This window comes from Gopherus flavomarginatus, unplaced genomic scaffold (genome assembly GCF_025201925.1).
Source record: "Gopherus flavomarginatus isolate rGopFla2 unplaced genomic scaffold, rGopFla2.mat.asm mat_scaffold_1658_arrow_ctg1, whole genome shotgun sequence".
Classification (NCBI taxonomy): domain Eukaryota; kingdom Metazoa; phylum Chordata; order Testudines; family Testudinidae; genus Gopherus; species Gopherus flavomarginatus.
Genome location: NW_026114737.1, coordinates 31,403 through 45,400, shown reverse-complemented (window position 1 = coordinate 45,400; position 13,998 = coordinate 31,403). Strand labels below are relative to the sequence as shown.

The 13,998-nt window shown below is 48.2% G+C and overlaps 2 long non-coding RNA genes across 2 annotated transcripts; one reads left to right on the top strand and one right to left on the bottom strand.

Moving 5' to 3' along the window:
• Positions 1-6,756: 6,756 nt before the first annotated feature.
• Positions 6,757-7,385, top strand: LOC127042021 (uncharacterized). Its single transcript, XR_007771811.1, has 3 exons — positions 6,757-6,842; positions 6,923-6,975; positions 7,250-7,385. It is a non-coding gene; the product is annotated as an uncharacterized LOC127042021 (long non-coding RNA).
• A 4,387-nt stretch (positions 7,386-11,772) lies between these two features.
• Positions 11,773-13,016, bottom strand: LOC127042020 (uncharacterized). Its single transcript, XR_007771810.1, has 2 exons — positions 12,980-13,016; positions 11,773-11,941 (listed from the first exon to the last, which is right to left on the bottom strand). It is a non-coding gene; the product is annotated as an uncharacterized LOC127042020 (long non-coding RNA).
• Between the last annotated feature and the right edge of the window lie 982 nt (positions 13,017-13,998).

Genomic DNA, 13,998 nt, shown 5'->3' with positions numbered 1-13,998 from the left:
GCCCGAACCATAGCTCCAGGGGCCCAACCCCTGGGGGCCCCAACACAAGCTCCAGGGGCCCAAACCCTTGGTTGCCCCAACACCAACTCCAGGGGCCCAAACCCTGGGGGCCCCAACACCAGCTCCAGGGGCCCAAACCCTGGGGGCCCCAACACCAACTCCAGGGGCCCAACCCCTAGGGGCCAGAACCATAGCTCCAGGGGCCCAACCCCTGGGGGCCCCAACACCAGCTCCAGGGTCCCAAACCCTGGGGGCCCCAACACCACCTCCAGGGGCCCAAACCCTGGGGGCCCCAACACCAACTCCAGGGGCCCAACCCCTGGGGGCCCCAACACCAGCTCCAGGGGCCCAACCCCTGGGGGCCCGAACCATAGCTCCAGGGGCCCAACCCCTGGGGGCCCCAACAACAACTCCAGGGGCCCAACCCCTGGGGGCCCCAACACCAGCTCAAGGGGCCCAACCCCTGGGGGCCCGAACCATAGCTCCAGGGGCCCAACCCCTGGGGACCCCAACACCAGCTCCAGGGGCCCAAACCCTGGAGCACCGAACCATAGCTCCAGGGGCCCAACCCCTGGGGGCCCCAACATCAGCTCTAAGGGCCCAACCCCTGGGGACCCCAACACCAGCTCCAGGGGCCCAAACCCTGGGGGCCCCAACACCAGCTCCAGGGGCCCAACCCCTGGGGGCCCGAACCATAGCTCCACGGGCCCAACAACTGGGGGCCACAACACCAGCTCCAGGGGCCCAACCCCTGGGGGCCCCAACACCAACTCCGGGGGCCCAACCCCTGGGGGCCCGAACCATAGCTCCAGGGGCCCAACCCCTGGGGACCCAAACACCAGCTCCAGGGGCCCAAACCCTGGGGGACCGAACCATAGCTCCAGGGACCCAACCCCTGGGGGCCCGAACCATAGCTCCAGGGGCCCAACCCCTGGGGGCCCCAACACCAGCTCCAGGGGCCCAAACCCTGGGGGCCCCAACACCAACTCCAGGGGAACAACCCCTCGGAGCCCGAACCATAGCTCCAGGGGCCCAACCCCTGGGGGCCCCAACACAAGCTCCAGGGGCCCAAACCCTGGGGGCCCCAACACCAACTCCATTGGCCCAAACCCTGGGGGCCCCAACACCAGCTCCAGGGGCCCAAACCCTGGGAGCCCCAACACCAACTCCAGGGGCCCAACCCCTGGGGGCCAGAACCATAGCTCCAGGGGCCCAACCCCTGAGGGCCCCAACACCAGCTCCAGGGTCCCAAACGCTGGGGGCCCCAACACCAGCTCCAGGGGCCCAAACCCTGGGGGCCCCAACACCAACTCCAGGGGCCCAACCCCTGGGGGCCCCAACAACAGCTCCAGGGGCCCAACCCCTGGGGGCCCGAACCATAGCTCCAGGGGCCCAACCCCTGGGGGCCCGAACACCAGCTCCAGGGGCCCAACCCCTGGGGGCCCCAACACCAGCTCAAGGGGCCCAACCCCTGGGGGCCCGAACCATAGCTCCAGGGGCCCAACCCCTGGGGACCCCAACACCAGCTCCAGGGGCCCAAACCCTGGAGGACCGAACCATAGCTCCAGGGGCCCAACCCCTGGGGGCCCCAACATCAGCTCTAAGGGCCCAACCCCTGGGGACCCCAACACCAGCTCCAGGGGCCCAAACCCTGGGGGCCCCAACACCAGCTCCAGGGGCCCAACCCCTGGGGGCCCCAACACTAGCTCCAGGGGCCCAACCCCTGAGGGCCCCAACACCAGCTCCAGGGGCCCAAGCCCTGGGGGCCCCAACACCAACTCCAGGGGCCCAACCCCTGGGGGCCCCAGCACCAACTCCAGGGGCCCAACCCCTGGGGGCCCCAACACCAGCTCCAGGGGCCCAACCCCTGGGGGCCCGAACCATAGCTCCAGGGGCCCAACCCCTGGGGACCCCCAACACCAGCTCCAGGGGCCCAAACCCTGGGGGACCGAACCATAGCTCCAGGGGCCCAATCCCTGGGGGCCCCAACACGAACTCCAGGGGCCCAAACCTTGGGGGCCCCAACACCAACTCCAGGGGCCCAAACCCTGGGGGCCTGAACGATTGCTCCAGGAGCCCAACCCCTGGGGGGCCCCAACACCAACTCCAGGGGCCCAACCCTTGGGGGCTCCAACACCAGCTCCAGGGGCCCAACCCCTGGGGTCCCAAACCATAGCTCCAGGGGCCCAACCCCTCTGGACCCCAACACCAGCTCCAGGGGCCCAACCCCTGGGGGCCCGAACCATAGCTCCAGGGGCCCAAACCCTGAGGGCCCGAACCATATCTCCAGGGGCCCAAACCCTGGGGGCCCCAACACCAACTCCAGGGGCCCAACCCCTGGGGGCCCCAACACCAACTCCAGGGGCCCAAACCCTGGGGGCCCGAACCATAGCTCCAGGGGCCCAACCCCTGGGGGCCCCAACACCAACTCCAGGGGCTTAACTCCTGGGGGCCCGAACACCAACTCCAGGGGCCCAACTCCTGGGGGCCCGAACACCAACTCCAGGGGCTCAAACCCTGGGGGCCCCAACACCAGCTCCAGGGGCCCAAACCCTGGGGGCCCCACACCAACTCCAGGGGCCCAATCCCTGGGGGCCCGAATCATAGCTCCAGGGTCCCAACCCCTGGGGGCCCCAACACCAATTCCAGGGGCCCAAACCCTGGGGGCCCCAACACCAACTCCAGGGGCCCAACCCCTGGGGGCCCCAATACCAGCTCCAGGTGGCCCAACCCCTGGGGGCCCGAACCATAGCTCCAGGGGCCCAACCCCTCTGGACCCCAACACCAGCTCCAGGGGCCCAAACCCTGGGGACCGAACCATAGCTCCAGGGGCCCAACCCCTGGAGGCCCGAACCATAGCTCCAGGGGCCCAACCCCTGAGGGCCCGAACCATATCTCCAGGGGCCCAAACCCTGGGGGCCCCAACACCAAGTCCAGGGGCCCAACCCCTGCGGGCCCCAAAACTAGCTCCAGGGGCCCAAACCCTGGGGGCCCCAACACCATCTCCAGGGGCCCAACCCCTGGGGGCCCGAACCATAGCTCCAGGGGCCCAACCCCTGGGGGCCCCAACTCCAGCTCCAGGGGCCCAACCCCTGGGGGCCCCAACACCAACTCCAGGGGCCCAACCCCTGTGGGCCCCAACACCAGCTCCAGGGGCCCAAACCCTGGGGGCCCCAACAACAGCTCCAGGGGCCCAACCCCTGTGGGCCCCAACACCAGTTCCAGGGGCCCAAACCCTGGGGGCCCCAACACCAACTCCATTGGCCCAACCCCTGGGGGCCCCAACACCAATTCCAGGGGCCCAACCCCTGGGGGCCCGAACCATAGCTCCAGGGGCCCAAACCCTGGGGGCCCCAACACCAACTCCAGGGGCCCAACCCCTGGGGGCCCCATCACCAACCTCAGGGGCCCAACCCCTGGGGGCCCCAACACCAACTCCAGGGGCCCAAACCCTGGGGGCCCCAACACCAGCTCCAGGGGCCCAACCCCTGGAGGCCCCAACACCAGCTCCAGGGGCCCAACCCCTGGGGGCCCCAACACCAGCTCCAGGGGCCCAACCCCTGTGGGCCCCAACACCAGCTCCAGGGGCCCAAACCCTGGGGGCCTCAACACCAAATCCATTGGCCCAACCCCTGGGGGCCCCAACACCAACTCCAGGGGCCCAAACCCTGGGGGCCCGAACCATAGCTCCAGGGGCCCAACCCCTGGGGGCCCCAACACCAACTCCAGGGGCCCAAGCCCTGGGGGCCCCAACACCAACTCCAGGGGCCCAACCCCTGGGGGCCCGAACCATAGCTCCAGGGGCCCAAACCCTGGGGGCCCCAACACCAACCTCAGGGGCCCAACCCCTGGGGGCCCTAACACCAACTCCAGGGTCCCAACCCCTGGGGGCCCCAACACCAACTTCAGGGGCCCAAACCCTTTGGGCCCCAACACCAGCTCCAGGGGCCCAACCCCTGGGCGCCCCAACACCAACTCCAGGGGCCCAAACCCTGGGGGCCCCAACACCAACTCCAGGGGCCCAAACCCTGGGGGCCCGAACCATAGGTCCAGGGACCCAACCCCTGGTGGCCCCAGCACCCACTCCAGGGGCCCAACCCCTGAGCGCCCGAACCATAGCTCCAGGGGCCTAACCCCTCGGGGCCCCAACCCTAGCTCTAGGGGCCCAACCGCTTTGGGACCGAACCCCGCAATGGGGACCTACCCCCTGGGGCCCCAATCGTAGCTCCAGGATCTCAACCGCTGCGGGCCCCAACCGTGGCCCCGGAGAACCGTGAGTAGTAATAAGCTCGATAGTACTCATCACCATGCAATTTTGACACGTTTCCACGTCACTTTTAGGGCTTATGTCCGGCTTCCCACCCTCCATTTCCGTTGGCTCCGTAGACGATTCTGAAAAAAATGGGCGTGTATGTGTTTGACTAGGGGAAGTGTTGTGTAGTTTTGTGCTTGATGACATGAATAAAAAGTGTATTAAATATCAGGGTGTATTAATAAAAAAGTTAAATAATATTGTAATCTAGGTTTATAAAGGGAATTTTCTAAGGCAAAACCTGTTTGGTAAGCACAGCATAAAAACTTTTTTAAAAAGTGTCTAAGAAAAATACAATAAAGCTTACGGTAAACTTAAAAAAAGTTTACCTTTGCAGTCATTTTGTAAAACCAGGTAGCCTTTTTGGTTTAACTTTAGTAAATAAAACACATTAAAACTAAATAATACCAATGTAGATTAAGAAAAAACGAAGTTTAAAAGGAAAATTGACAAAGGCAAAGCCTGTTTTTTAAGCACGGGGTAAAAAAGTATTTAGACTATTCAATATCATTGCAGATTAAGAAGAAAGATCAAAGATAGACAGCACATGGCGGAATCAGAATGAGACAGAGAGAGAAGCAGGCAGTCTGTTTAGTAAGCACAGGGTAAAAAAGAATTCAGAATCAGGGCGGTTTACAAGACAAGAAAAGCGAAGAGAGAGTCCAATTTGCAAAGAGCAAAAATAGAGAACACATGGTAGGATTAAAGAGAAAGAGATAGAATTGTTACCTTTTCCCGTCTTTCTGCAGAATGAGGCAGCTTTCCGGGTTCAAACCCTCTTAGCCTCGTTATCACCGCCTTTGGATCGGACCAATCAGAGGTAGTTTTACAACAGCGTCATAGAATTCATTTTCCTGAACCAAACCTAGTGTCTCAAGACTTTAAGCAAGAGCCAGCTCCCCCTCTTTCCACCCTTCCTATTATCTGTTTTTAATTATCTAAAGAAACAGACCCGCAGCATTTTCCCACCAAGTAGGCCTTTTACAAAGATCTTTTTAAAACGCGCAAGCTTTTCGTAATACACCCTTTTTTAAAGTTTTTCCCTAGGTTTTAAACTAATTGGTTTTTTTTGTTTTTCTTTTTTAGTAAAAACAATGTGAAAGTCGGGCAAAGCACCTGTTAGTAAAGAAGCCTCTGTGAGCAGTGGGTCAGAGATAAGAAGGCTGCTTCTTTCCCAAACTTTTTAACAAACACAAGTTACAATTACATTAAGTTTTGCAAAGGGATAATGACTCGAAAAACAAACCTAAGCCACAACCCTTTTGTATGTGTTGTAATAAAAAATTATGCAGAAGCAACCTAGATTTTTTTTTAGTAACAGGCGGTTTATAGTCCCCATATTTAGGATACCGGCGGGTTAGAGAGAAGATTGCTTTTTTCCCCACTTTTTAACAAATAAGGTTGAAAAGGAAACCTGAAGACCCATAGCCTTTATTTAGGCATAGGTGTTTTAATAACATGTAACTGTGCAAAAACATTTTAGTGCGCTAAAACTAATGCGCTGTAATAAAAAAGGTTTGTTTTTTTTAGTTTTAGGCTAACCCGGGCCATTTTATAGTAAAAACAGCAGGCTCTTGCAGCAGCTCTTAGCCAAAACAGCCTCTGTAAGTCAGTAAATTTAAAAAAAAAGAACAAAACATAACAAGGTCTTCGTTTAAAGCAAAAGAACCCCCAAAACAGGTATTAAGAAGCATACTAATTTACTATAAAAACTAAGCTTTTTAACCATTAAAGTTTAAAAGCTAAAGTGTGTAGCCAAAAACCTTCCCGCGTTTTTTAAAAAACCAACTGACAACTCCCCCTCCGCTCTTAGCTAAACAGCCAGAGCCTTCGGCTTTTTTTTTAACCCTGTAACAAAACCTAAATACCGTTTTAAAATATGTTTTAAAGAAATATATAATTTTTTTAACTTACTAACAATGTAAAATAAGTTGTGTAAAAGTTTAACGTGGTTTATTTTTAAATTAGCAGTTTTGTTTTAAAAACTAAGGCCATAAAACAAATTAAAGAAATACAGGTTGCAGTTTTAAAAAAGTTTTTGGTTACAAGGTTGTAAATCGGTACATTACCATTTAAAAAAGGCTTTTTATTAACTGTTTAAACACATTTACTATAAAAAAATAACATTTTTAGCCATTAAAGCTAAAGCATGTTGGCAGTCTGGGGACCGACACCCGCGTTTTTTCCTAGAAAAGTGTCCTTTACGCACCCTGTTTTTTTAAAGAAACGCCTTTTTAAATATTAATTTGGGGGGGGGTGGAGGGCAAAACCTTTTTTAAAAAAAAGGTTTAAACCTATAAATAGAGGAACAAAAAACTTAACAAGACTGTTAAAGAAATATTGCTAATACAAGACTTTGACCGTTATTCGGAGCAACCACATGGTAAGAAACCTTACTATAATTTGCGTGGGTCGTCAAGGTATTATGCTAGCGTTATGCTCACTTAAAAGGCAATATTTTTTTCTTTTAAATAGGACGAGGCCTTTTTTCTTGACATTCCAGATGCCGCGCTACAAGCTTTAAACTTTGGTAAGCTAATTAATATGCTACACAAGAATAATTTATTTTTAAGATAAAAGGTTTTAAAAAATTTTATTTTTTTAATTTAGAACAAGATGGAAGTCAAAACCACCCAATAGTTTTCCTGAAATTACAGAAGAAGGTGTGAACTGTTTTTCAAATATGTGTTTTTTAAAATAAAAAAATCTGTAGTTGGAAATAGTGTGCCTTTTAGGGGCTTGAAAACCCTTAAAGCTTTTATTGTACAAAAGTTGCCGTTCTACCGCCCCTGCGTGGTGTAAACTATAATTTAAACGCGGTTTTTAGCCCGCTTATTGCAAAAACGTTTTTAAAATATATATTTTTGGGGAACAGCTTTGTTGTTGTTAGTTAAAAAAAGCCGTGCTAAAAAACATTCTGTTTATGTGTATCGGCAGACTCATCAAGCGTTATTCCTCAAGAAGAAATGTTGAAGGTGAGCGCGCTTAAAGAGGCCAAGAAATTTCCCTTTGAGGCAGCTGCAGTTGGAAGCAAGGGTATTAAGCACAGCGATTTTGAACAGCCCTGCGCGTCCAAATCTATTATTGCACAAAACCAGCCGGCACTAAAAAAGGCCAAAAAGTCTACCTCTAAAACAGCATTCGTTTTCAGGGAGGGGGGGAAAGGGGCTCAGACCCCCCCCAAGCTTTTGAACCACCCAAAGCTACCTCTACAACTTCCAGGAACCATGGTAAGCGAGGCAGAGGAGTTAAAGCCCCTAGTTTTCAACAGACCTTTGCCTCCCCGACAAAAAACAATTAGCTTTAAAAACAAACAACTCTGTGGAAGCAACCATGTTTACGCGTGGTTTGAGCAGGGTGAAGAAGTTAATCCCCCGGGTTTTGGAACCCGCAAAACCCTTGCCAGAAATAAGAATGTTCCTGTGGGGCTGGCTGCATCTGTTGCTGCTTTTAACTAGCTGTTTAGTGTTTGTACATCTCTAAAGCGTTTAATAGATAAAAAAGTTTTCAAAGCTAATTCTTGAGGTATTTCAAAAACAAAATTTTCCAGAAGAAAGGGTGGTTTTTAGACCAAAAAATAGCAGATACACGGGCACTAATTAAAAAAGTGGAAAGTGCGATAAAGGGGGAAGGAAGAGGCTGACTGCACATGAAACCTAAAAATGAAAAGAGGGGTAGGGAAAAAATGGAAAAAATCTAAAATAGTAAGAAGGCTTTTGGCCAAAAACATAAAAAAAACCAAAGCTATTTTAAAAAACAACCCCCCCAACCAAGAAAGGGAAATAGACCCTCCCACCCCTTCTTCTTCTTCTGAAGGTCCAGATTCCCCCGCTCCTGATACACCACCACAGGTGTATTTGGAGCGTGTAAGATACTGGATAAGACCCCGAAGGAAGTTTAAGGCTTATGACTATTTTGAAGAATTTCGTTTTGCTAATTTGGACAGAGTAACCAGGTTCACAGAAACCATGGTGGCCATCGACATCGCTTTTCAAAATTTGCTAGATGATATTAATAATCAGGTGGGCCCTGAAGATTTTGTACAGCTACGCTTAGATGTCCCGGTGATAAATCACCAGCTCTTTTCTTTACGGAGGCCTTGGGAAAATTTAAACGACGTAGATTTTTTAAATAACATCGTTAATGTGTTGCAAAATAACGCAGAGCTTGTGTGGTCCGAAACTATACGCCTGGCTGTTACACTTATTAATAACAGGGTTGGTGGAGTTGGGTCTGTAAGACCTCTAAAAACTATTACGTGCAGTAAAATTTTTGAAAAAAAAGAAAACATTTAATTGATTTAAATAACCAGGGTGACAACCTGTCTTTTGCCGCTAGCGTGCTGGGTCTTCTATCAGATAAAAAAGTTACAGATGCCCAGCTGTTAGAGGGGGCCAAACACCTTCATCAGGAATTGGGGTTTTCGGACCAAAAAATGATTAGCTTGACAGACGAGAGCTCTTTCGAAGTGTGCTTGGGGGTAGCTATTACCGTTACGTATTATGAAAATGAAAATTGGTGTTTTTTTACAACGGGGGGTGTACAGCCTTCCCACGGCCTTTGAATTTAACGGGTGTTTTTTCACCGGTGCCCCATTTGCTATTGCGAAAATGATTAAAACCCGTTGCTTAAGGCAAAAGTTTAAAGGTTAAAGTGTACCCTCCAAGAGGTTTGTATTTTCCCGTGTTACCATACAGGGTTGATGGTAAACTAATGTTTCCCCTCTGCGCCCTTTGTGCAGAAACAAAACAAAAGGACCCCTGCAGGCACAGTTAGGAGGAGAGGGCTCTGGCAGGGGCTTGGTGCCCTATAGAGTTGGTGGAGGCTTTAAACAAAGGGTACAGAATCGCTGAAAGTTATTAAGTCTGGCATTTTAGCCGCTCTTCGGATGCCCTGTTTTCGGACTACATTAAAACACACCTAAGACGAAAACAAGAGGCCTCGGGGTTCCCTCACTGTTGTACGGACAAGTTTAAAAAAGAACAGTACCTTAAAGAGTACCGTGAAAAAGAAGGTGTGTGTCTGCGTCTTAAAAAAATTAAGGTAAACCTCGCAAAAAGACAAATCTCAAAGCTGTTTTTAAATTCCGTGTGGGGAAGACTTGGTCAGCGAACAAATTTGAGTAATACTAGTATAGTAACAGACACTGACGAGCTCTTCAAGTAAGTTTTTGTACCTTATTACGATGTGTCATCGTGCGAGTTTATCGATGATGACACAGCCGTAGTGTCTTGGAAGTACGCAAAAGAACCCTACACCCATTCCAGCAACACTAAATTGTTTATAGCGTGCTTTACCACCGCTTATGCTGGGCTAGAGGTCGACCGCTTGTTAGACCGTTTACAGCAGCGGAGTCTTTATCATGATACGGATTCTATAATTTTTGTAAGTAAAGAAGGGGAGTGGAATCCTCCCCAGGGGATTATTTACACATTGTGGAGTTTGTATCAGCGGGACCTAAAACATACGGGTACAAACTGTCCAGCGGTAAAACCTCTATGAAATTAAAAGGAATCACACTTAACTCAGGAAACACTGAAAAAATTAATTTTGAAAGCTTAAAAGAACTCGTCTGGGATTACCCCGCGGGATAGGACCCAAAAGAAATCGTAACACAGCAGCCAGGAATCGTAAGGGTAAAAAAACACTGGTTAATAGAAACAAGGACTCAAAAAAACCCCAAGAAGTCATTCACGACAAAGGTTTTGGAGCATGAGCTTTCGTGGGTGAATACCCACTTCCTCAGATACATGCATCTGAGGAAGTGGGTGTTCAGACACGAAAGCTCATGCTCCAAAATGTCTGTTAGTTTATAAGGTGCCACAGGATTCTTTGCTGCTTTTACAGATTTACGACAAAAGAGCCCTCGAGGAGCCTTTTAAAACTTTGCCGTACGGGTATTAATAATTATGAAAAACCACGTTTGTTCATCCCTTTTACTTTTTGCTCTGTCGTCCTTCAAATTCTGGAGAATCTTATTTTATAAATCAGTTGGTAGAAAATGGTCAACAAACTGTTTTCATGTATGCCTGAAAATATTGTGTGGTATTATAGCTGATGGTAACCGCTGTATACAGAGTTGCTCCAAAAATTTTCATGTATTACATTTTTGAAGATTACCTAACACATTTAATGATGACCATTTATTTCGTAATAAAGTGAATGTTGTTGTTATTGATGATCTAGTGGAGTCTGCTTCTGAAAGCGCTGAAATTGAAAAAGCCTTTACAAAATACGTACACCACAAAAAAATAAGTATTCTGTTCATTGTGCAAAATATGTTTTGTCAGGGAAAAAAGCCGTACAATTAATTTATATACTAAATATATGGTTCTTTTTAAAAACCCCCGCGATAAACTACAATTTTTTTGGAGGCTTCTGATCACGGTACCAAAAAACCCTTCGCGTATCTGCTGGTGGATTTAAACGTTCAGCGTCCGAAAACCTCAGGTTAAAAACAGGTCTTTTCCCCACAGACCGGCCCTATGCATACTCCTTTAAAAAAAACCATAAAAAATAGTTACGGCTTCTGACGACCTAGCAGCGGCCATCTCAGAAATAGAGCTTAACACTTTAAAAGGAAACGTTCCTCTAAAACCTCGACAAATAAGCATCCTTAAAAAAAAACCCGAAAAATTATTAAAAAGCTAAACGACAAAAAGCTATCCCTAAAAAGAAAAAAAGCTTATTGTAAAACAAACCGGTGACTTTAATGGTCGTTTGTTAAGCTTTGCACTCCCCCTGCTGTCAAGCCTTTTAATTAACAGGTAACGGAACACACTGAAAAAACTGTACCTCGTCGGACTTCTAGCGGTGAAGAATATACGTGAACCACAACCACTCGCCAATTGGATTCAGAAATGAAAGACATTCTTCAAAGAACCGGTTTATCCGACTACGAAAAGGCTAAACTCTACGAGGGGGTCCTGCAAAGATACCTGGTATTGGCCAAGCGTGGTGAAATGGAAAAGACTAAAATAAATCTCTTTTTTTCCCCGAGCAAGAGCAAGAGCAAGAGGAGATTCAACCTCCTAAAGTTCAGGGAGGTATATCGGACTTTGTTATTCTGGAGGTATTGGAGAGGTAAACCCTCGTTATAAAAAAAAGCTGAAATATTGTTAAATAAGCTTAAACAGCGTAAAGATGTTTCTTCTTGGGCTGATAACTGCCGCTTGTGTACCGGGGAAAAGCGATTGAGGGGTCTCACATGCTTGATATAGTCAGGGGGTAACCGGCTCTTATTCTTTCGCTAACAAGAGGACTCCTAAACGGTGGCATGTTTTTATGAAAGCCTTGGCAGAGCTAAACGTGCCTAAGACCGTCGTAGGGCATGTTACCAATAAACAATTTTTAGAGCGCCAAAAAATAGGGCTAAAGCCTGTCAAGGCCACAAGTAGAACCACCCCTTTTAAAAACGTCCCTGTTAAAAAACGAAAAATCGACTGGTTAAAAAGGTAAAATAAAAGACGTAAACAAAATTTTATTGGTGCACCTCTTTAAACACACGAGAAGACAAACACGTTTGAACATGTTGAAATATGTTTAAAACAGGTCTGGGCATGCCGGTCTTCTTCCTTTTACAAATTGCACCACCAAGCGGTCATTTTCTGGTAAATCATCTGTGTACAACTTTAAAATACAATCAAAAGATAAACTCTTATTACGTTGTTTAAGATAAAAATCCAATGATAACCGCAGGTTACTGCTAGGAGGTCCTGAAGTTGTCTCTGATGAAACACAACTTTATCACAGTTACGGTTTAAAAAATTCATAATAGACTTAGGGAAAAAGTTACTGTCTTCGGAAAAACCGCAGGAGTCAAAAACTCGCCGGGCCCCCGTTTTGGAAAATAAAGGGCCAACAATGTTCCCCGGGTAACTTATGGGGGTGGATGTTAACAATATGCCCCAAAGGTCTTCCGGACTCAAAACCTTTCGAAAGCAATCGCTAGAAAAAGCATCTAAAAAAGAAGGGTCCTTTGATAAAATATCACGTAGCTGCACGGTGTGCATGATTACATATAGTTAAACAGAACGTTTCTTCTATGATTTACTTCGAGCACGTTATCAAAAACCCCATACCCTATCATGTTAACCGTAGACGGCAAAGCCGTTGCAAACCGAATTTCCGCTCTCAGGTTTCCAGTTTTAATTAAGGAATAATGATCGGCGGACTCCTGATATGGGGTCAAATCAAAGGCGAACAGCGTATAGCCCTGGGCAAGTTCATCGCCGGTTCCATTTTCAAAATCGGGTTGTAGGGGATTTGCTGGCACCTGTTCGCCATCCACATACAAGGCCACAAAATTAAGGTTATAATGTTTAAAGTTAAAAGGATTTTTATCGTAGCTGCCGCTGAAGGCGTCGTTATCTATAAAACCTACTACTAGCTGCTTGAGTAGCTGTCCTAAAAAAAGGTTTTCCTGGTAACTGACATGGCTGCCGGCCGGTATGCTAAACACCTTTATGCTTACCCGGTCTACGGGATACTTAGCGTTGACAATCATTAAAGCTTCGCCGTGCCCCAAACGAACCTCCAGGGTTACTTTTGCACGATTTAAAAGCAAAGAAACCGAAATAATGTGTACTTCATAATTCTGGTTTTCAATCCCGCTCATAAGGCAAAAAACATCTTTGCAACTTGTTAGTTTAATTTTTAAAACTACACCGTTTAGCAGTAGATTTTCTTTAAAAAAACAAATTGCGTAGCGAGGCTGTCGTGGCTTTTCGTTTAAAATTAGCTCTATTAAGGCTCTCTAAGGGTAACAATTGTTGCTCTAGCTATTAATACGATCGCCTAAAGTAACATCCACCTGGTTAAAAAGAGTGGCGATGGGGTAGTCTATTCGGGGCACCCGGGCATCATCATCAATGTCCGACCAGTCATCTTTTATCACCTTGCAGCACAGGTACAGTAGAGTGTTGTTAAGGTCTAAGTAATAATCCCCAAGCCCCGTAATAAAAAATTCAAGAGGTGCATTTACCCTAAAAGCGGTCAAAAAAGGTACCTCTACATAAAAGTTATTTTAAATACTGGTTTTTGTAGGGGCTATTTGAAATAAATCCAGTTCCGATTTTGGTGCATTCGTCAGACCCACAATGAATAAAAGCCATTTTAAAATATATCCCTTTTATCGCGGGAACGAAACGCTTCCTCTTCTTAGGAGGCCTTTTAGGTATATGGCTAAGACGTCTTCCGACAGCTTTTTTTAAATGGTCTATATGGTACCTTAAATGGCTGGCGCATCGCTGCTCTTTTTCTTCTCATTACCACTAAACCGGAACCTTCCTGCGCTCCTGTTTTGTTTTTAACTGCGCTAGACACGTGGTTTACGACATTTTTTGTTATATTTTTGCGGCTGTTTTATGTGGGGTTTAATAATGTAAAAAACCTCTTTTTAAAGGGGACACGGCTTTTCTAAAAAGACTGCGAAATATGCCTTCTAAACCTATCCCGTACAAAACGAGTAATCCTTGATATCCTGCTAAGGCATAGCCAGCCTGGGCCTTGTAGTCGTTTCTATACAAAAAGGGGTCTCCATAGTTTTTCTTAGTCACAATTCTCCAGCTTCTTGGGGGCGCAAATATAGTTTAACAATTATCTTTCCAAAACTAAATGAAGCGCGCTTATTTTGATCCGTCTTTATTTCAATAGTAATGGTTCTTATGTGCTGCTTACTTAAGGGA